Consider the following 24607-nt stretch of genomic DNA (forward strand, 5'->3'; position numbering starts at 1 on the left):
TCTGGACACCTAAGCTCTTTCTACCGACCCCTATATAATGATTTTTAGTCTTCCTGATTGGACTGTAATTCAGAATTTCAGCTGTATGTTGAATCCCTTACATAAAAGGTCCACATTTAAGCTGAAAACAAAACAGCATCCAAATTTAACTAAAAATAGCACTTCTTCAAATGGAAAATGGAAACAAATAATGACATTTTCAAACCAGATGAATAGTTTTGCATGTACCTCAAAAAGCAACCAACTCCTGTGGGTCTTGACCTTTCATTTTAAGTTGTTCAACAAGGATGAATGCCAATGATTCCAAAACCTTTAACTTCAGCATCATATGGTCCTTAATTCACCAGAGCCTGTGGCTAGTCTGAATTTTGATGTTGATGAATGAATCAGAATAAATTGAAATGCATTAAAGGAGCATCTCCCATGATAAGGGTTAACCTGCCATTTCTTATGGAAGGTTATCTTTCAGCCTGTTCAAGGGCTGATTCTGATATGGCATTGTGAACAGAATGGCAGCAGTGGTGATGTCAGACCAGAAAAGAACACACACAAGCAGGAACTGATGGGGCAAAATGAGACGCTACGGGCTCAGCTTTTATTAAACAAACAAAACAAACCACTCACAAATCAAAAGGGCACGTTGGCCAAACAAACAAACAAACAAACAAACAAACAAACAATAAAACACTAACAAGTATCATTCTGGTTAATAAACCAGCATGTCTAGCAATTGTTATTTCGGTGTTTTAGACTCATCTGGCCCGTGACTGACAGCGAATGAATGGTCAACAATCTCCCTCCCGACCTGTGTGGGTCTTGTATAACAGGAACAGTGTGCCCCGTACTGGATAGATTGGCAGTTCATTCCAGGGTCAGTCGGAAGCCGGACATCCAGGAAGGGTCATCTTCTTAATGCGGTACGCGTGTGTCAGTCATGGACTGGAGGATACGTGTTTGAACTAGGTATCGCAGGGGTTGTGACTAAAGGTGTTTCAGGGAATGTGACGATGCAATCTGTTCCATTTGTTTTTGGTTACAAGAGGACAGACTGAAAAAGTATAATCGTGAGTGCTGTATTTTGTTGTGTGTCTAATCTGTTTATTTATAATTATTAGCTGGCTAAACTCCCTGGAACTTTCGCTGTCAAGCCAGCATTAACCTCGGATTACACACTGCACCAGTCACTCTTTACTGTGTATTCACCACCAGCACGGGAGCACCACGAAAGGACGTGGTGCCGTGCCAGGACATTGCCTTTGTTTATTATTATTTCGGGACAGAAACAGAGACAGGCTATTCAAAATGAGAACGAAGGGCAGTTCAGGATACAGGAATGTGGTGTCCTGGTGTAAAACCACTCTTGTTAACAAATGTTCATTAATAGAACCATGATGGGCTTGCCTTATTTAGTTTTAAAACAATTACAGGTTTGTTTTTGGCATGCAGGCTATAGATTATACCTTCTAAAAAAAGTAATTTTATGTGAGAGAAATTCAAATTCCAACTTCCAGGTTAATTTGGTAAAAATACATTTATAATACCAGGCAATTCTGTGAAATGTCTCAATTGTATACATCATAGACTGTGACTGTTCATCCTAAATGTCTTTAACGTCAGTTTAAATGTACTATGAGTGATGAAAACATTTAAAAGGTTATTTAACATTGTTCATTTTTAAATACCTGAACAGCTTGTTTGAGCAGAAGCAGCTTGCAGATACTTGATGGCCCGAATGAAAAATCGTAGCACATGAGTCTCAAATAACATTTCAGTTCTCTTTATTTTCATTGTTACTTCAACTAGTGTAAATCGGGCTCCCAAGGCATAAACTAAGTGACTTGCTGGCATATGGTGTAACTTCCATTTCAGCTCTAAAAGCTGGATATTGTTTTTGTGAAGCAGATGTTGATGAGTGCAGAAATTCACAGCTGACTCCATCTAACAGCTGGCAATGGTTTGTGACCCATATAAATGGAAGTAATCGTGTGCTTGTGCCTGCCAACAGTGGAAACATTTTCAAAAGTTGGTTTGTTTGTTCCCAGTTGCTCGTGTTTTCTTGACTTTTCTGCATAAGGTTATTGGATTGAGGGCATGTTAGGAAGCAGCATGTTTAGCAGCCATTTGTTTGGAAACTTGAGCAAGAACAATGCTATGGGAATTGCGTAGATAACAAATATGTAATCTAATAATAATATGATGATAATGTTGCAATTTTTATCTCTCAAAATATTTTTATATATTATAACCTTTTGAACTTTCAGATTCATTTCCTAAAAGATGGCGTGTTTCAATGAGAAAATGAAAGATTCTTATGAGAATATATCCAAGATGCCAAAGTCATTATCAGCTCTACCTTGACAAATGCAGTGGCATGCACAAAGCAGGTGGACCTTGGTTTTAGATCAGGAATTTGGAAACTCATAGAGCACAGTGCACCAGTATGATAGATGAAGTATGACCAGGTTATCAGGTAGTATTGAAGTAATAAATCAGCTCTGTTTCTGGAATGCCACAAGCCCATTCCTACAAAATATATGAAAGTATCTGCATCAGATTCAAGTTCATTTTCGGACTTTATTATAAGGGAACTGATATCCAGGAACATTTGCATTGCTTTATAGCACAATGAAGTATATAGTGACTGCTGTGTTTACATTGTTAATCCAAATTAGCAAAACTCAGATTCTGAACTAGGTGGGGCTGAACCCCAAGTGCATGAAAACTGGAAGATCCAAAAGATGGAGTTGTGTTGAAATGGTTTTTACTTGACATCACAAGCCCAAAGTGGTCCCTTTGTTGTTTATTACCACTACTGAGTTACTACTTGGTATATTTTACATTTTACAAACAGAGCTACAGATTTCACAGTCCTTGATATACATTCACGGTTCTGTAGGAAGAGGGCAGCAACCCAGTAGGATCCGCCTGTCAATCATGGCAGTGGCATGGCGAGGCTGGGAGAGTGTGTGTTGTCTCTCCCTCAGTGGTTGGGAGGTGGGTCTTGGGGTGTCAGTTGATCTATAAAAATAATGCTCCGTTGTTCCCTCGCCCCGCCCATCTAGGAGGTGTTTGAAAACATGGACGGCAGATCACAACAAAAACGTCAGTGCCTGGAGAAAGAGGGGCAAGCAAGCCCGGCTGCGAAAGACAGCAGATACTTATTATTTTATTACTTACCCGAGTACAGTGTTAGTGAAGGATTGCGGCAAAGTGGTGAGTGAATACAGGTGAGTGCAGTGCAGAGTGCAGACAACTGCTTTCAGGGGCAAGGGTGTTTTATTAATTATTGACATGTCCAGAGCACGAAGTCTCCAGTAATAAATGCTGGAGTGATACAGTGGCGTGTATCATTCGTATTTGTAATCCCTGTAACCAAAGGTCCAGGTTTCTACACCCACCAACACTAAACACAAAACACAAGACAGTGAAGTGAAATTACGTGCTAGTAGTGCAGTTGTCCGTGAAATGCTGGGGTGAAAGTGATGTCCAGGTTGATGCTGGCTTGTGTTACAGCTCTGGATCGTGTTACTTGTAGTCTACAGAGACAAACAGTTACAGCCGACACTAACAAACACAAAACAAACACTCACAGTTTTCAGTATTACACGTTACTCCGTCAAGGTCAAATCCAACCATTTACAAAGGAACAGATTACTTTGCTACCAGGGTTCCCAGATCTTTGTGAGAAAAAAAGTCAACCGGACTTAAAATTATTATTTTGATTTCCATTACATAAGAGTAGATGTTGAAACTTCATGCTGATTTGAACTCGGCTCTCGCCAAGATAAGCACCAACTAAGACATAGCTTTATAGTAAACTAATGTGATTCATCTGCATCTCTATCCATTTGTATTTCTTTCCATCTGATGATGTAGATATCCTTCTGCCTGGTGTTGATGGCTGAAGTGTAATGCTGGTTCCAGGGATCAGCTTATTTTGCCTCCCCAGCGCATCAGCACACACAACGGCTGCAATGCTGGCTCCGGGGATCAACCACAGTGTGGTCTTCTCAGCGCATCAGCATGACAACCGTTTGGAGTGAGCTAAGTAGGGTACATCTCGGGGGTCTTCAAGTGGGAACTTTCCAACCTTAGTGTTTCGTCGACTATACTTCGTCGGCTTGACAGTGATTCTGGCATCCCAGCATCACCCCCCTCCATCCCCCACTCTACATCAGCATTGCTGTCTTTCTATTGTGCTTCAGATCCCCAGGCAGAACTTTTCCGTCTCAACAACAGCCAGTTGCTGCTCCTTTCTGCTGCTTCAGATAAGTTCTTCACTGTGAGACGCAAATCTTGGCCACTGAACCCGACATCTCTGAGAAACCGAGTTGTAGAGTGTGCCACGAATCCTCGACAACCCACCTCCACTGGGTAAACTCGGACTCTGAGACTCTGAGACAGTAAAACTGCAGTTAAAGCTCTGCTGCGCTGTTTTAATCAACAAAAATAAATCAAAAAGTCAAACAATACACTGCTCACAGAGCCAAAAATAAAAGGTCAAACAAAAACTGTTCAGGCTGGGCAGAGCCTTCACTGAACTTTGTAACACAAAACAAATTTAGCAACACAGAAAAACACTCACCCCAAAACACCTCCAACAAACAAAGGAATTTCCACCTTTTTTATAGCATGTGGCTGGAGCATAATTATCAATTACTCAATTAGCTCCAGCCACATTCTCACATGTATTTTGGCAGGGATAGGAAATTTACCCCATCCCTGCCAACCACCACCAAATCACCACACAACAATATTTACAGACAGGGCCCTGCCTTGCCACATACACCTAATACTATATTGAGGTATTTAATCATTAAAAAATATATGTTGCTCAATTTATATTCTTATATTACTGTAAATAACTAATATTAACTACTATTGAGTAATGCTGTAAAAGTAACACACCTAATGAAATGTCATGAACATATTCTTGAGGACAAGTAGCTACACTCCTTCAGGTCTGCCCTATATATTAGCTAGCCACTTGCCTAATCTTCGTTGCATGACCCTCGGAAACCTATAAAATGAACCATTATTTCATCCATGCCTACTACATCAGCCAGTAACTTTTCACCATTTTTTCATAAAAGCAAATCAAACTATTTTTAAGGTCTGAAACCACTTAAGTGAATCAGAGATACGGCTTGCCTGCCCACCAGCTCGAGACATGCGATAAGGATCACGTGACTTGAAACGTCATTCTAAAACTCTCATATCACGTTATTCAACTTGGCTTTAAAAAAATACTGGGATCCACGTGCCGTGCAGGATGTGTGGAGATCACAGGTTCGAGCTCAGGCTATGTCACAGCCGACCGTGAAAATTAAAGAAAAAAAAAATTAAAAATAAAAAAAATTGTTGGGCAATATGTGACAACCTTCACAAAAAGAATTATTGGTATACTGAAAGTAAAATGGTATAGCAGTAATAGTAAAACCGTAATATTTTGACCTGGGTATACTTGCAGTATACTACTTTTTTAATAAGGGAGATAAATGAGAAAAAAGAAAAAGGTGCAGCATATTTAAATTATAGGCTACATTCTAGTCTACCTAGAAAATGTATAATTGCTTAATATTGTGTATCAATGACACAAGTTAATGATACATCGTACACAATGCAATTGTCAATTTTATATAATAATTTAAAATATTATATATAGTTCTGTATTCTGATAATTTTAGTAATGTCTTTCACTTGAGACACTGGGTTATGCGGGTCTACAGTACCTTACTGAACAAAATGCTTCAAAAGGCTTCGCTTTTCATTTCAATAATTTTCAGATGTCATTTCAGAGAATAATGGAGCTGTCTTTGTTTTAAAATGTGCTGTATAAACTTAGGACGAGCAAGCATACTAAGTTAGTCTTATACTTCATTCTACTAAATTAGTCCACCTGAACAGGATCATCTCTTGTCCGATTTGGTACACTGCAATCAGAATCTTGTTTAGTCCGATTTAACGGATGATCCACCTGTGGTGATTATCATCTGGTATGCTAAAATCGGGATTAACAAGTGTACTATCTTTAGTCCAAGGAAGTGGACTAAACCTGCTTAATCCACTAGTTAGATGCATCAAGTGGACTAATTTTGGTACGCTGCAATCGACCCCCTATGTCTTACAGAGAAAACAAAAACCTGGTAGATAATGTGTTTTGCTTTTGTATACAAGAATGATGTGTAACTGAACAGACTTTTGCAGTGGTAACCATTTTCAACATAAGCGAGCAAGCATGAAAAGAAGCCCAAAATATAGTAAAAAGCGGCAAGGTAAAACTGTAAGCGACTCCGTGGAAATAGAAGCCCAGTTCTGCGGTTTTAAAGCGGAACCGGCAACCCTGTTTGCTACGCCCCTGTTTTATACCCTCCCCCATGACCCCTTGGTTAACGAATGCATCTGCTTCTCCAATCCACAGATGCCACGCCGTTTCCCATCCGGGTCATTGAGTTCGGGTACCAGAGCTCCGTTCCTTTCCTAGCCTGCCGACTTCTACCTGCTCACAGGAATAAAGTGTCATGCCTTTTAGTCCAGGGAACTCTGTTCCCTTTACCTAGCTCCCTCTCAGGTTGGGAGGGAGATCTAACACCAAGCATCATTCTTTCTCTGTCACAGGGATCAACAGAGTATCTCTAAAACACGAATCTTACTGGAGAGTGGAGGCTGAGAGATGCTGCAAGGAGCATATTTGTAGTTTTGTTCCTGTGTTTTATTTTCCTTTTTGCTTTTGCCTTCTGGTTTTGGTTTATTATTTTCAGCACCTGTGTGTGCAATAGGGACTGTGAAACAAAATATACCATTGCTGGTAATCACCACGTGCTACCCCATTTACTGTTGTCGGTATTTGGGACCACAGCATAACAGCGCCATCAATTTCACCAATTTTTCACATTTTGGCTGTACCAAATAAATCAGTGCGCCACAATGCTGTTTCAAAAAGAACTTTGTCTCCCGTGTCAGTGAATTCTCCCACCTTCCACAAGGTCAATGGCAATTGGTAATAATTATATCCTTAATGCATTCTTTTCTACGCAGAAAATCAAAACTTACAGTATGTGCTTTAGCAAGTAAAACTAAAAGTATGTACATGTTACCAACAGAGTGACAAGCTGGATGTTCATGTTTAGGAATGACGTCCTTGCCAGCCTGGGATCATAGCCTGACTCAATCAGAGTATTCTTTATTGAATTTAAATTAGTTTTGGGTTGTAACTTAATATAACGATAACGATCATGAGATTCTAATACTGTAAACTCCCTGCTTAAGACCAGCTCACTGTTAACACCATTCTTTGTTAGTCTCTTTCAATTTGGAGACAATAAGATTTCCTTGATGCAGCTCTATTTAACAAAAACTAACACATATTATAATGCGACACTTCAAAATCTAACATGAAATACTTTGATTACATGATGTTAAATAAAAGATCTAAATGATGTTCATATAGTTTTAATTTTTCTTGTGTCTTAAAATCTTAAAATTATAAGTGATGCTAAACTTTTGGCCAAAGCTGTATATTCATTTAGGGGAGACCGGGGTTAGTTGTTACAGTGCTCATAGATATGAAACTAGATGGCGCAAGCAGGTGATGCTAACACTGAAATGTGTATCCTATTGTCAGGAACTCAACCATCTTGAGGTCAGTTCCATCTAACATAAAGGTTAGCACTTTTTTTTTTTTATACCCAAAGTAAAAAATGCATATCTTGTTATTTATGTTATAACTCTTAGTAGTACTGGAGTTTGTTTGAACTGGTGGCCATGTTAAATAGAACCAGATACTGGCTATCTTTTGGGGTAAAAACAAAACCAGTAGGTTCTCCCAGTAGTACTGAGAGAATTAAATTATCATGTAAAGTCTGGTTGGGGCAAGTTATTATATAGTTTTGGGGGCTGGTTGGCACATGTAAATCCTCTAGGAAGAAGTCTCCTATAGGAAGAATATTTTTTTTATCAAAATGTGGGATATGTCACCATATAATGTTTATTTTAATTATTTACTGTTTGTCCTCTGGTTCTGTGGAGGCTGTGGTATTATTTTGTAGCATGGCTCAACATTTCAAATATATATAGATCTGTATTTTTTTTGTTCACATAAAAAGTAAAAATACAACTTTTCTGTCATTGTACACGGTAGAAACTTTGTTATTTTAAAAAAAAAAAAAAACTAAAAATGTTGCATTATTGTCTACTGTAAAAGCAAGAACATACGCTGTGACAACCAACCCCAGTATGTGGCAGGTTGTCACAGGTGACCAGCGCATTTTCAACCATCTAAATATCATATTTGGAATAAAGTTATGCTGAAATAAAAAACATCAATTTGTACGTGAAGAGTTATTCTTCAATATAACGAGGAACAGAACCTCACGGCATGGCACCAGATTGAGGAAAATAATAAAGAGTAAAAAGTGTGACAACCAGTCCCGGTATCCCCTAGTCATTTCTATGGTTGAACCAGAAGGATTCTACAGTACAAACAGATTTTACTTGGAAAAAAGAAGCAAGTCTTCTTTACTGAAGTAAGACGATAAAACACATATAATGGAATTTCCATATGAATTAATTTGTTTGAAAATGTGAACACAGGAAGGTCCTGACACCAGATATTGGCTGACCCATGTATTATATAAATACAAAAATAAAGTGTGTTTTCAAAGGGCTATCCTGTCAGATTATCTTCAGTCAAGTCACATCAGATTAAATGGCAGTGTGGATCACATGATACGAGAATGACATGGTTATTATTACAGCTTTAGTTCTGCATCCTTTTTCAAGTCTTCCAGTCTATTACAGCCCTTTCTTGAAACCGTGGAATCCTTCTCACAAAGCCAATTGAGCAAACAGAAACATCAAAAATGAAAAATATTCTATTGAAACAATAGCAGGTTAGGTTAGGGTTTTACAGAGCACATTATTTGGAAAACATAATCAGTTTGTGATTTAAATCAGAATTGAAGTTTTCCTTTCTCTATCACAATTTATCAAACTTGTATTCATTAATTTTTTTCTGTGGGATATCAGCTGTTTTATTGTTTTTATTATTACAACTGCATTGATGAATTTACTGCAATTTTAAACATTGTGGGGTTTATTCAATTGCTCTTAGGAGTGTCTGATCTAAATACCACCAGTGTTTAAATCATTCAAATAGGGCCTTTTGTGCACCACTATGATGACATTTAAACACGTGCCAGTCCATCCTTGTCGAATTTGTGTATTTATGTCTGTAAAAATACCTTACGTAAAACATGAGGGGAGATCCATTATGTTAAAGATGAAGGCAAACACTTATCACTTTGTGATTATATTTTTAAAAAGGTACTAAAGCAATGTTATCTCAGGTTTCTTTTTATTGTTTTTGACTTGTATTTTTCAAACTAGCTCTTTAAACTCTTTGATTTATCAACCTGTAATTCGCCATGTCTGAAATCCACTTCCGGTGACGTCAATGGTTGGAAGCGTCAGTCCAGTGTAATGTAAATTGCATAGGCCCCTGGCTGTACATTCGGGTATACATTATCATCATCTGCCAAAACAAAAAGGCTGGTTAAAAAGTGCTGCAAGTACTGAAAAGAAAAACTTTCCTGATTTAAATAAAAGTTTGCAGTATTTCACTTTATTGATGACAGCGGTATAATGTTCCTACTGAACTAGGTTACAATATATATTTTTTCATTAAAAAGTTGCCATTGTTCTTTGTTGAAATTAATGTTCAGCTTTCACATTTTGTTGTGCACTACTCATTTAATCAAAGCAAGTAGTGTAAGAAGTTGCTTGTATCGTTCATGATGTTTTTCAAATCAAGTAAACTTATTTGTGTATAAGAAATGACAACAGAGCTGCAGCCAGTGTCATCTTACTTAAAGGCACTCAAGCTGAAACCATAAAGTAATTTAGAGTAGGCTCAAATGTGGCAGTGGACTAGCCTTTCACATAGGCAGTTATGATGGCTCAGTGCCATCTCTGCATAAAACATGATGGTTCTGTGTCGGTATAGGCAATTCACACAGACCTATAAGCCGCTTCAGTGAAGGTTCTGAACCGTCATAACTCCTCTATGTGCGAGAACCTTTTGTCTTGCAAATCGAACCCTGACTTTGACATCAACTATTGTGCAAATTCTAACAATGATTATTGATCATTAACGAGTTAAAATGTGTGTTTTTTTTGTTTTTTTTAAATAATAATTTAAAAAACTTCCCTCATGGTAACAGTTTAAAGGAACAATAAGTCTTCTTTTTATAGAGCATGGTATAAAAAACTCACTCAGACAAATTCTGATGTTTTAAGACACGTTTGAGAAATACATTGGCATAAATACAGCACTCTTCAATTTTCATATTCCTGCTGTCACTATGCCTTTGCCTTGTTTTGTGTAAAATCTATGAATTCCCAGTGTAAGCATAAAACAAAATTAAGGGGGGAGAACAATGTATTTTGTTCTTTTGTCCACTGTCCAGAGGAGAATATATATATATATATATATAATTTGCTGTTGATGTTACAATTTATGAATTACGTAGCCCAGTCCCTGGTCAGTATGCCACAGCTGCAGAGATGCATTTCATGTTTTGCTGTCATTTTTAATCAAAGCTATACATGACTTTGCATAGCCAATTAGAATTGCATTATCTTCAGTGAATACAACTATATCGTCATTTTTCCAAACAGTACATTAGAGGTAGCCTACCCTTTCCTGCAAGAGAACTTTCCACAGCGACACATTCACCAATAATCTTTCTCCAGATCAAGATTAACCCTGTTGTACTGTTTTTGTAAAAAATAAACTCTCTAAACAATAAAATGTTTTGGAAAACATGAAATTACAAAAAAGCTCTAAATACCCTAGGTCATCCTATTCTCACCAAAAATGGTTGTTGAAACATGATCATTTTAATTTTATACAATTGAATCATTTAAAGGCCTTACTCATGAAAATATTTGCCATTTTCACCTCAAAAAAGTGGTCATTTTGAATATAAAATTAGCAATATGTGGCAAGTCTTAGTCTTGTATTGAAGACTGTTGAAGAAAATACTTAATTCAATGTATACAACAAAATACACAAGTCTTCCTGATCATATGAAAGACAAGCTGGGCATATCAGAGTCTCCAGTTAACAGCAATGTGCCCTTTAATGTTTTATGTAACTTTTCCATTTTGTTCCCCAACATTCTGCCCTACCAGAAGTATGTTCCACTGTATTTCAACAACACAAACACATTGAAAGAAAGTATGAACAACAAAAATGATCTTCAGAGTTAAAGCATTCTAACCCTGTGTTTTTATTTGACGATGTTCTGCTTTTTTTACAGAAACAGAAAAATATGAAACATTGTATTATACATATTACCAAACCACAAAAAGTTTGATTAATCTTGAATAGAGTATTTGTACAATACAGTTTATGAAAGAAAATGCATTGGTTCTAACATACAGATCTTTTTTGAAGTCTTTTAATTTAGTATGTAATACTGCAGTTAAATATCATAATATACTGTGATCTTCAAACATAGTTACAATTAACAATCAATACAATAGTTCTTTGTATTGATCTTTTAAACAGCAGTTACTTTGACTCTTGTGACTAATTAATATATTTTTTTTAATGATTTAGTGTTCCAAGCTAAATATTAAAATACAATTGGAATTATAACACTTCAGTGTCAGGTTATATATTTTTTTTCCTGAATACTTAGATTGAAAATCACTCAGATTTCATTGCTGCAAGTATAAGGCATGCCTATTCAGGCATGTTTTCTTTCAGAAAAGAGAGAAAAAACTAAATTAGATTTTGAAAACTTGTATTGAAACACTATTCGTTAATTGGTAGCCAATCAGCTAAATTATATTATGAGATACTGAATATGAATTAATTTGACAACAGGGCACAATTAAGAAAAAAAATATTTAAATGAGTAGAATTTTTTTTTACTTGTACATTAAGACTTTCAATGTTTAAATCAATTTGCAATATTGTAATTTTTAATATGGTAATTTTCAGTGGTTTCATCAAGCTGATGAAATGTTACAGTACAGCATCCCTCCTCTCCCTGGCATTTGCACATTTTAACACATTAGAGATTTTGCTGGCAACAAATACAGTTTGTTAAAGAACAGCAGAGACTGCCAGTACTGCAAGAGCAAACTAGATGATGTGTAAGCCCTGTGGCAAGGGTGGCTTTGTGGTGATGTCAGATCAGGAAGAGAGACACAGTTCTGCAAGGTAGAAGCACTGCAGCGCTTGTTTATTAATTAAATAAAAGGTTTGAACACAAAACACTGAACACAAAAAAAAAAAAGGTACGGTGGCCAAAACAGACAGACACACAAAACAGTGAACCAAACAAGTAACGTGCTGGTTTAAAGCCAGTGTGAACAGTAAATGTTCTGTTTCTGTTTTCACTCACCTTTCTCTTTCTTACTCCATGAACACCCAACCCTGAGTGAGTGATCCATGCCTCTTGTATGCCGCTGTGCCGGGACTCAATTGCTTGTTAATCATTCCATCGAGTCCAGGCACAGTCTTTGCATGAACACACCTACACATTAAATAATAACAACATATAGCAAAACACAAAATACGCACAGGGAAGGGGTGTACCCCGCCACAGACCCAGAAAAAGCACTGGCACTATGCCAGTATCCTCCATTCTCCCATGGTCTAGTGGAGAGCCTAAATTAGGCTTGGCTACATGGGATGCCATCCAGGTTGCTGTTTGAAACTGTCTTCACATGGCGGTAGCTTTGCAAGGCCAGTATACTTTTTTTGTTGACAGTTTAACTTGCAGTTTATTCATTATTTCATGTTCTTGCTGTCCTTATCTTTAGGGTCATACAAGATAGCTGTGATCTTGTGATCTGAATAGTTAGCTTCTTCCTCATCATCTCCTCTGAGTGATGTAAGATCTTTGATCACATCTGGACCGTTTTCTTGAATTACTTTGAAAACCATATTTTTCCAATGACAAATATCAAAGCTGTTGTGTCACATCCAGGGAGAGCATGAAGAGCAAGAAGCATATTACAAAATACTACATACAAAGAGTCACATATTTCATGAGTTCTGTTTCACTAGTCACAACTCCTACTTCATTGCTCACACTCCCTTTAACTTGAAAGCTACTTGTTGGGACAAATGTTAACTCTTAATGCTCCTCCTGTGAATAAGATTTTGATTAGATTTTACCTCTTAACAGGACACAGCTATAGAGCAGTAGTACTTAAAAAGTAATTTAGGAAATTAGGATGCTCCCAGCAGAGTGGAAGTAGATGTAAAAGCTACAGAAAACAACAATTTTTATATGGACAACCTTAGTCACCTCCTTCAAACCAGTGGTAACTTTTAGTGTTATTGGTCTTGAGGCAAAAACCAGCAACATTGTTTAAAAAAGCTCCCTATGGCACATTCATTAATTAACTGCACTGCTTGTTGATTCTAGATTGATTCAGTGAGCTCTACAAAGAGAGTTCTGGGATGTTTTGAGGATGCCTTGATGCAGAATTTTATCTGCAGGTGCTCAATTCCCAAGACAGAGATTTAGCATTACGTGTAGAATTTTGTTAGTTAAAAATGAGAATCAAAATAGTTTAAATTTCAGATGTTATTTTTGAAGATTCTCCCCAAAGAGCTGAAAAAAAATGACCTGAAGCAATTTGCAATTGACAGGCAAGTGTTAACAGAGAGAACAAAACACAAATGGCATTTAAAGCAGACAGGAAAAGATTCCCTCGAATTACTCAAGAAAGCATTTAATTAGTTTGTGTGCCAAGTAATACCACTGTTTAGAGATTTTTTTTTTTTTTTTTTTTTCTGAACATTACTTTCACTCATATAATTTTTTTGCTGCATCTTCCAGGGAATTAAAAAGCACAAACACTCTTCATGGTCAGAAGTCCCTTTTAACCCCAAAACAGACAGATAACACAGTAGGAGCCCATTCCAAGCAAACATACTATGCACAATCATGGTTTCATCATATCACAGACACCATGCAAACTCTATACACTGCAGAAAGTGGGTTTGGTAGCTCACTATGGAGAACTCTAATAGGATACACTAATAATTGCCAATGCTTTTCATTTTGTAATTAAATTTCTTTGCAACTACACAACCATTAGCTTAGACATTTAACGTAAAGTGTTACCCGTGTCGTAATTCATTTTACAGCAGCCTCTATTTGACAGCTATTGTATGTTTTTGACTGTTTTTAACAGTGTAGTTAAGGGATGGGATCATTTTTACTAATACAGTACTATTTTTTTAACAAAAGAAACTACAAACATGAATTATGCTGTGTCTCTAAATGCAAAGTAAAGGCGTTCAAGAAGGGTATAATATTGAAGTTCAGTGTATTTCAGTTGGCATTGATGGACCAAGGTACTGTAACCTTTGAACAGTTTACATCAATATAAAACACACTGAAGCGAGAATTGTAACATGGAAGAATCAAGACTGACAAAGATTGAGAAACATGCAGTTTTCCGTGTGGACACACACAGACTGATCTGAAGCCAGAAACAAGTTTTTTTTTTTTTTTTTTTAATATTCTATTAGCTACACTCTGTTGCATTGCAGTGCTTCAAGGCAGCACAGTTCCTACCTGAAAAAAATGAAAAGTGTCACTGGCTAAAGGCTTTTTACAATTGACTAGGTGACTTGAAACTGCCAAACTTTTGTCTCCTTTACAGGTTCATCAGACATTCATTTATTAATTCATTTATTTATTGTTTTTTATAAGTCCAATGACCTTGAGAGTTGAAGCACTAATACAAATTAGACCACAGTGTATATGTAGCAGAGTTAAACATAAGTAAATACAAGTAAAGTTCCATTCAGAAGCTGTTACGTGGACAAATATGGCAAATTTGCCACAAGTAGCATGGCAAAAAAATAGCATTGATTTGACAGCAACAGCTTTGACTTTGAAAAAGCTTTTGACCCTCATTGAAAAAGGAACTGGTTTTTAATAAGTAGAATATCTTTGCTAGTATCAACTATACACTAATACACTCAAAGCAGCTTGTAATTATTAATTAAGCAACACAAAAACACATGAATTGTGTTTGTTTAAGTAGCAATAATAATAATAATAATCAAGTATATCATATTGGTAAAAATAGCACATTTGTAAGTAGGGTTAATTCTGGATAATTAGGACAGGCACTATGTAAAAAGCCAATTTGTTTGCTTGTTGGAGGGTGTTGTATACAGCAGTGGCTGTCCATGCCTTTTTAAGAAGGCAGCTATGGTGGAAGAATCATAAGTTACATTATAAAACAAGGTCAAACATGCAAGCACTTTCTTTGTGTTGACACCCTTGTATATTTAGGATGAGAGCCAAGACTACCAAGGGAAATTTAAAGCTGCAGTGTCCCACAGTCATGTCAAACATAATGCATATAATTCTTTGAATGTACAGTATCTGTTTACTGAATTCTTCCATTAATTACCCTTGGGTGCAATGTTCTCTATCAGGCATCAAATCTTGATGACAGTCCAGTTTGTTATAGCAGGCGTTTATACATGTTTACAACCTGTTCAATCTCTACAGAATGTATTTATTTTTAATATTTCTTTATTTATATATATCAGGTCCATCTGTTTTAGTGTTCCCAGGAGGCAGTGGGGCCTACCAGTAATCTGGCAAACTGGGGCCAGGCACTGGAGTTCTTTTCTCACCATTCTTTTCTCTGCTGGTAATAGAAGCACCTGGTGCCTGCGCTCTGAGGTAGGATTTTTTTGTACAACAAGCCTTGGCCTCTCCCTTTTACAACAGATTTATTTGGTTTTTTTGTATTTTATTTTAGTTTCACTTGATACCTACAATGACATCAAAATGTGAACCTCTGTTAAGTGAATATTCTTTGCATATGATTAAACAGAAAAACATATTAAGAGAATTTTTAAAAACTACTCAAAATATTAACAATAGTGATCCTACCTTTTTTTCTCTCATCAAAATATAGCCCAGGATGTTCAATAAAACAGGTAGACAAAGAGAAGTAGATGTGATGCCTTTTAAAACAACAATTAATCACAAGCTTTCAAGACCTCACACTTTTAGTCTACTTTCACCTGAAAAAGAGACATTTGAGGTCTTGAAAGCTTGTGACTAATTATTGTTTGGTTAATCCAATAAAAGGTATCACTTTGTCTCTCATCTCTGGACTGAGAGTTCTACTATTTCATCTAATAAAACAGGCAAAATTTGTTCAGCTGGTCAAGCAATTCTACATCCAGAAAGGAACTTAGGTGTCAAGCACAAATTCATTTTTGACTGTCACTTTATTAGGTTAAGAAATGCATGAAATAGACCTTATGGTTAATAAATAAATAAATAAATAAATAAATAAATGCAGGTAACTTTTCAATGTATTTTGCTGATTATTGCAGTTTCTTTACTTGATTCAGATTCCAAAACTTAATTGTTGGCTTAAAATGACAAAGAGGGGTCCATTCAAATGGTCTAAAAAGTGGTAGATCTAAATACCACCATCATTTAAAGACCCAGTATCATAGGTTAAATTTCATATGTACCTGAAAAAGTTTTAGTACTGTGTTTTGCCGTTCACTCGTCCTTCCAATTCAGAAAGATTCGTCTCCTACAGTGTTGCCTGAGCGAATCTTTCATGCATTTTCAGTTTAAAGAATGGAAATAAAATTCTAGCCATGTATACCTGGCATGCTATTTTGGTAGTGCCAGGTATACATTGAAAAATAATATCACATATATATATATATATATATATATATATATATATATATATATATATATATATATATATATATATATATATACACACATACACAAACACACTCTTGGACAGTAAAAAAAAAAAGGCTAGTTTTTTAATGCCTACCCTATACCATTAAAGACTGTGCAGTGTTTTTTTTTTTTAGATTACTTGTGACTTCAAGGTAATGTTTCATTTTACCCCCTGAAAATCCATTTTACTCTCTCATTATTAAAATTAGAGGGTAAGTTACTCCCAGACAAAACACCTTATCTGGAGCGCTGGATTTTATACTGGCTCTTTAAATCATTCAATACTGGAAGACACTCCAAGCATTTTATATATTTTGATAAATACACTAAAGAGACTCACATGCACTGAAGGCCCATCTTGTTTGGCAGTATTATTTTTCTAGTTGTTAAATATAGTCTTTTCAGTTCTTCTAAAATGTGGAAAATGAATAAATATACTGTAGTATCTTGTTTCCAGTGGGGTTCTGCTGTTACCCACTTTCATATAGCTGGATTTTAACTGAGGTGTACAAAAGAGGATGGACTTGCCCAAGGTTGCTGTAATTTGTCCTCTTGATGATAGGGAAGCACTAAAAAAAGAAAGACACACAAAAAAAATAAAAAATAAACAATGGTACAGGATAGTTGCCAAAGCAGTTCTATGACTTATGATAAAGCTTTGGGTCTACAAGCAAAAGAAAACAGAGTGGAAATAAGACCTTACCATTTTTAAATTAAGTTCTAGGGGGAAAAAAGTGTCTTTTGACTGCTCAGTGTGTTAGACATATGGTTAAGTAGGCGATCAGTCATAAGGAGTATCTGAAACACATTTGCCCAGCATAGTCCTCAAGGGATTGTTTTCTTTGCAGTTCTTCAGTTAAATTTGCCACATTATGACTCTGTTCAACAAAATACAAAATGAGAGTGACGAATGGCTATTTTATTAAGGGGTGTTTATAAGCTTGTCTTGACACATACATTCTATGTTCATTTATATTATGGTTACTGTAAATGTAAGAATTACAGATTTAAAATCCCATTAAAAACAAGAAACAGAATAAATAATACATTTTTTCTTGCTACCACTATGATTGTTTTCCTTAGGAATCCTTATCAGAAAAAGTTGCCTTTACATTTCTTTTAAACTAGTCCTCTATGTTTTTTGACTTCAGTCTTGTCTGTTTAAAATCTCAGAGCAAATGTGAAGACGTAATCCTCATACAGTTCTGTAGAGGCTGTGCCCTGAGTGATGACAGTGTAACCCAAGTCAAGTGATATCAGTATTCCATAAATAAAAGTGAGACGTGTTACACTGGAGAGATATGTTTGACAAAGATAGAGAGACATCTACAGTTTACTTTGTGGACAGATTCCAAGCTGATGTCTAAACATTCTATTATGTCCACTCTGCTACCTCCGTGCTTCAAGGTAGGAAAGCTTTTACCTGAAATGACAAGTGACTGGCTACAGGCATCTCAAAGCCGACTAAAGAACCGTAACCTGCCAAAAAATCTGTCTCCTACACAGGTCCTTAAGACAAGCTCTCTCATTCCCCATCTCCTTGCAGAATTACTGTGACACCTTGGGAAGTGTCAGACAACTGCATCAGAACAATCTCTGCTATTCCATCCTCAGAAAAACTAAATCTATGTTGATGTGAAGTTACTATTCTCTCAGGCCAATAGGTCACTAAACTGTTCTGATCTAGCCTCATAACAGTCAGACAGCTTCTGAGTTGAAAAACACCACTTTATATATATTATATATATATTATAATAATATATATATAGAATATAATATATACTATATATATATATTATATATATATATATATATATAAGCCCTTTGTTTACTCTAATTTAAGTATTGAATGGTGTTATGACTAGTTATCTTGTACAAAATATAGTTACCAACTTTTTTTCTGAATAGTTTTTTATTACCTCATGTAAACGTCCACCTCTTAACCACAACAAACAATTAAAACTCCCACTCACATGTACAATCTCTTGCTGAACGCACATCCATCCATACTGCGCATGTTTGATTGGTAGCATCTCCAGTCATTCATACTGCGCACCAGCTGAAACAGCAATTTGATTTGTAGCCTCTCCAGTCATATTTTAAATATAAAGCAAAGTGGTGTTGACAACTGTCTTGCTTATGTTGCTAAAAAATGACTTTCCTCACAAAATATAAAAGCAAGAAACAACCGTCAAGACAGAAAATCCTCCCACAGCCAACAGATTTCTAGCATTGCTGGTGAGAAATAAGGGGGCCAAAACACAGCCCCCTTCCTGGCTTATTCGAATATACAAAGGTGAGGGGGCCCTTAAAATAAGTAAGGGTGTCCCATCCCCGTCCCCCGTACCCCCGAATCCGAGAACTGACCATAAGGCTTTACAAGTAGTTCACACCTTGTTTCTCAATTACTGATTGCATGAATACAAGCAATTATGTGTTGGGTTTTAGCAGGATGCAAATTTGCAACCTTTAGGAAGTCTGCAAATGGTAGCAGCAGCAGATGGGCACTAATGGTGATGGGGCTGGAATAAATCACTGACTGTCTGGGCTGGGGTTTAAAGTATCTAGCAGGGCACACATCAACAACCCTATACAGCACCATTACAAGGCTTGTGGAAAGAATAAACAGGTGTGTGATATTTACTGGTGGTGGCTAAATGTAGTGCTGGTAAGTTGACAGGGTCTGACTAAAACATTTCACACCACAAAAAATAATTTAAAAAAAATAACAAAACACCAACTATCAGCTGTAAAATGAGATACATAAAACAGACAAAACATAATGTGATATAAAAAAATGGCCACATTGAACAAAACACATACAAAACTTAAATAAAATTACCCTCTGCGATCTATTTCAGTTATATCATTTTAGCATTCAACTATTGTACTCATAAATGAATGCAAGGTAATTAGCAGCCAGATTAGCGATGCTGCCTTTTGTATTGCAGACTGCAAGCATGCTATATAGAATGAAAATGCCTTTTTGTGCTGGTGTAAATATTCTTCTGATGCAGGAGGCTTAAGTACCTCCAGGGGTACAATCATTGAATACCCAAACAGTTGAGGAAAAAAAACCTGGTGAAGGTGGAGTCATAGTTATATACGACTGTGTGGCAAAGCGTAAGCCCTGCATATGAGGAGATATGTAGTTTTGTATGTTTTTGTGTTAATTGTTAACATGTTGATTTAATTAGTTGTTTAGCTGCTGTGGTGCTCTGCCGGGGACGATTACCCGTCTGCGTGGAACAGCAGCTGAAAGCAATCAGCTGTCCCTGCAGGCGGGTGGGCGTGTCTCTGCGGAGCGTCAGTATAAAAGCATGGCGATCGGGGCTGCTGCAAGGCCTGCCGTTTTCACGGCACATTTTGATTTATAGTTTGTTGTACTGAATTTTATTTTGCACTTTTTGTACAGCGTGATGTACTAGTCCTCTGTGCGTTACCATAGCAGGTAATGTCACATGACCGCCTTTATTTTACTTTCGTTTCTGTTTGTTAGTGAATAAAAGCTGGGTGCCTTTGCTGGCGTTTCAACATCAACACCACGACTGTCTCTCTGTGTGCTTGAACATCGGCTACCCACACGCGTGACACGAGGAAGACTCTGTCACAGACTGGTTTTAGTTGGGGAAATAAAATAAAAAAACAATCTCCATGTAAATGCAGGCCACCAATAGATCTCTTGTTTATGCCCCCTTTGTCTTAGTGCTGCGTGTTTTATAATAGGCCCTTGCCTTGCAAACCCCGAAGAGTGTGTCCTGTTGGTTAACATCTCTGACATTAAAATGTGTTTACAGACAAACTGCTTTCCAGTTTAATATTAACTTGATAAAACAGTGTTCACAACCCTACTAAGAACATTTTTATTTATGCAGGATTCATTCGGGCTGTAGTATAACTGCAAAGCGATAATCACACATTTCACTGTATAACTATGTGGTTATGGGGTGTTTACATGGTTTGTGTTGGATTTGTGCTGTTGCTGCCTAATAAATGAATGACTATCTGTGCTCCGATTGGTGAAACGGCCCTGAGCGTTGTATAATGCAGCAATAATGCATAAAGTATAATGCAGCTACTATTATACTGATATATGAACTTCGATTGACCTCTGTGTTTTAAATGCACACTGCAGTGCTTTCCCTGCTTTGCAAAGTGAATGATTAGTATTATCATATGAATTCTAATTTGGCAGTTAATTAAAGTGACCTTGGTTGTTACTAATGCATGTGAAAGCCAGACAGGAGCGCTGCATGTGCCTTCTGTGTGTCTTTGTTTTCAGTGGGGCAGTTGGGGCAGGATTAAGCCACCTTGGTGACAGTAAATTAAACAGCTGTCACCTAGTATCTTCAGTATCCCATATAGATCCATTTATGATCAGTTAATGGTTAGATTTTTTTCCCCCAATTATTATTATTTAGAAATTTATGACAAGTTTCAATGGGGTTTTTTTTGTTGCTTTTTTAAAAAAAAAACAATCATTAAAATGGTGATATAAAACCATGAATACATGAATTCATTGTCTTTAAACTCAATGGAGAGTGTTTAACAATTAGTTGTGTCGATTTTTTTATGACAATCTTGGCTGATTGCCTTTGGAACTTTATAATGGTTAAAAACTCAGTAATAAAATAATGGTGAATATAGTTAGTCATTATTTTAAATATGTCTTTTGTCTGTTTTATGAAATCATTGGACCTGTTTATCTGAAGCATACCAAACAAACATACAATGCAGATTAATCCTGTATAATTATCTCAAAATGTTAGAATACTTAATAAAAATAACATGGGAGATGGCCCATTGCCAAGGCAAATAAACACTTTTTTACAATACCATCTGTATATTGTACTATTTATGAATGAACCATATGGTAAACCAAGATTAGTCTAATATCCAATAGCCTAGATTGTTAAAGATCTTCACTCTAAATCATAATTAGCAGCTTTTTTTCAGAAAACAAAAAAATATCCACCCCTTAAAGTTACTAAACCAAAGAAAAACAAAGATATATTTTTATAATATCAGTTCAGATTTTTTTTCTGTCCCATTTCTTTTTACCATGGTGGATTCATTTTCACATTTTTTTGTATTTTTTGGTAGAACCTCTGTTATATGAATACAACGATATAATGTATTTTGTATCTGAAACAAAAGCACATTGGAAATATGAAAAAACGTCAAACCAATGGGGACCAAAGTTGCGCCAATTGGGACAACCTTGGCCAGCACAGAGCAAATAAGCACAGCTGTAAAAGCAGTGGGGGTCAAGGTGGCCCCAAGTGTTTCTACTAACATGGCTTGTGTTTTTTATACAAGTTAGAAGAAACAATTGGGGCAACCTTGGCCCCCATCAGTAGCTTTGGAACTGGACTAATTGTGGTTTTGTTCTTTTTGCTTTTTACAGCAGGTACCTGGGCCTGGGGTTTTGGGCTGACCCCCAGTTGGACAGTGATCTGCGGGACACCATTCGGGATGGGGAGAAGCCAGCCCTGGGTTTTGACGGGGCCTGTCTGTGTGGGGCTAATCTATAGCAACGAGGTCAAGAGTCATTTTTGGTTTGGAGTGATACTACAAGCTGGGACACAAGAAATATGAGGTTGTATCTTTCTGTGCTACGGCCTCTCTTCTCACGGTCGAAGTACAGGGACCCTCCTTGCCAGTTTGCACAATTTAACTTGTTTTTAGATAGTGTTTACCTAAGCCAACTGTTTTAGTAAGAATTGCTATTTTAGGTAGATGTTGTATTTATATAGTTTTAGTTGGGATTGTATTTTATTGTGTAAATTGTTTTGATAAAGATTTATTGTGGCCATTCATTGCAATATGAAAGCTTCCTTACCTGTGTTGTGGTCCTAGGACTTTAATCTGGTGGTCGGGGTTGGTGTCACAGAATCCCAAAAGAACCTGTAGAGAGTGGAAAACGGGAGGGTTAAATTTTGAACACATAGTTAACAGTGTTTGGTTTATCACCTGGTCCACTCTCTACCAGTTTGCGTTAAAGCACGTGACATTTGCAATATAAACCCTGTGTGGGAATTGAACCCAAAGCATGCTTGTAATGCAGATTGCAATGCAGACGCCTTAGCTTTCATGCCACAGTTTGTCCTTCCATTCTATGACATTTGCAAGTAGTATAGAAGTAAAGTTACAGTTTTTAACAAGTAAGAAAAGGTTTTGTAAATAATGATTATGTATTATCACGACTTTGTATTGAAAGCTTTCATCTGATTTTGCAAACTCTCATAATAAGCTTGATCTGTTCATTTAGTATATTGTAATGTTTTCATGTTTAGGAAGTAGTACTCGGGGAGACAGTGTTGAATTCTCAAATGTTTATTTTATGTGAAACAACAGAGAATCCCTGTCAGGGGCCGGAACTCACGACGCCTAAATAATAACCCTACGTTTTAGTCTTGGCGCTTTCTCTGCATATTCTCTCTGGTCACAGCTCACACGATCGCTTAGTCGCACCCACAGTTTCTCTTTCAAGTTCAGCGCTGGACTGTCTCCAGTCCCCAGGCTCATGCACCCCCTTAAACAACCTCCCATCGTTTCCTGCCACTGTCTGGCTCATTAACCAGTCACACCCATGCTCTGCAACCCCCTAAAACATCAAAACACATTCTCCCGACTCATTCACTCACCCCCCCTTCCCCTGCTAAGTAACTGCGTGACCTGTTCCCCTTTCAATATAATTTATGTAACATGATAGACGAGACAAACTGAACAGAGAACAATTCCTGCAACAAAGCAATTGTCTGAATCGTTACAACATCTTTTTAATTTGAAAGTCAAAATATATGAAAGCATGATGACCTTTATATACAAAAATATATCATCCACCACACGGTATTGTTTAAATATACAACTGAACAAGAACCATTGAGTATTTACTTTCGTTTCATACAGTATTAAATGGCAGTGCTTATATGATAGTGAAAAATAAATATCAAAATAAATAAATAAATAAATACATGTCTGTATTAAGTTATGTATTAATTTATTTCAATATTTATTAATATGTTTATTTATGTTTTCCTTTTACCAAATATATAGACTATCCTTCAGCATATAGCTAATTCTCAGAAAAATGAACGTTCCTTTTTGTCGAGTGGGGACCACAAATAGCATTACTCTCATCAACCAGTATCGAGAGGAGGAACGGTACTTCCTTGTGCCAATAGGGACCACAATGAGCGTTACACTGACAGGAAACCAACATTTTTCAGTGCTCAAGATCAGAATGTCAGAATGATGATGATGATGACTTGAAAAATCTCCAAAATATGCCGTGAGAATTCTCAGCTGTGTAACTTCATCTTTCAAATTACTGCTTGTTTTCTCAACTAATCTGTATTGTGTAATAGCACTGACAGTATAACACAACATGCTTGCTAACTGAAGGTTATAATTTCATCATCAAATCTGATGCATGGTATATACAGTATATAGTTTTTGCAGGCAAATGGTCAATTTTAAAAGAGAAATAAGTCATTTAATATAATTGAAATTATGCAAACATCACAATAAGTGTGTTCCCTAGTGTACAAAACAAGTTAATTATCATTAAACTTGAATGTCCTGTAATATACTTTTGCGTGGATAAAGGTGCCTGCAAAAAAATGGAGAGAAAAAGGAGAAGGACATTTTTACCTTACTTTGGCAATTTATTTCTCTTACTTTATGACAGGTGTTGACTTTTTTTCAACATTTCACCTAAGAGTGTTTGGAACTTCAAATTAAAAGTGAAATGGTGTTTTTGGCCGATTTACTTTTGCTACACCAACACCCTGAAAACAAGTAAACTATCCTTGCTGTATAGTGATCCT

General features: G+C 36.5%; 1 long non-coding RNA gene across 1 annotated transcript; it reads right to left on the reverse strand.

The window, feature by feature from the left end:
* Positions 1 to 16915: 16915 nt before the first annotated feature.
* Positions 16916 to 22688, reverse strand: LOC121308611. Its single transcript, XR_005948531.1, has 3 exons — positions 22618 to 22688; positions 18749 to 18834; positions 16916 to 17344 (listed from the first exon to the last, which is right to left on the reverse strand). It is a non-coding gene; the product is annotated as an uncharacterized LOC121308611 (long non-coding RNA).
* Between the last annotated feature and the right edge of the window lie 1919 nt (positions 22689 to 24607).

Source organism: Polyodon spathula, chromosome 3 (genome assembly GCF_017654505.1).
Source record: "Polyodon spathula isolate WHYD16114869_AA chromosome 3, ASM1765450v1, whole genome shotgun sequence".
In the NCBI taxonomy this organism is placed as follows: domain Eukaryota; kingdom Metazoa; phylum Chordata; class Actinopteri; order Acipenseriformes; family Polyodontidae; genus Polyodon; species Polyodon spathula.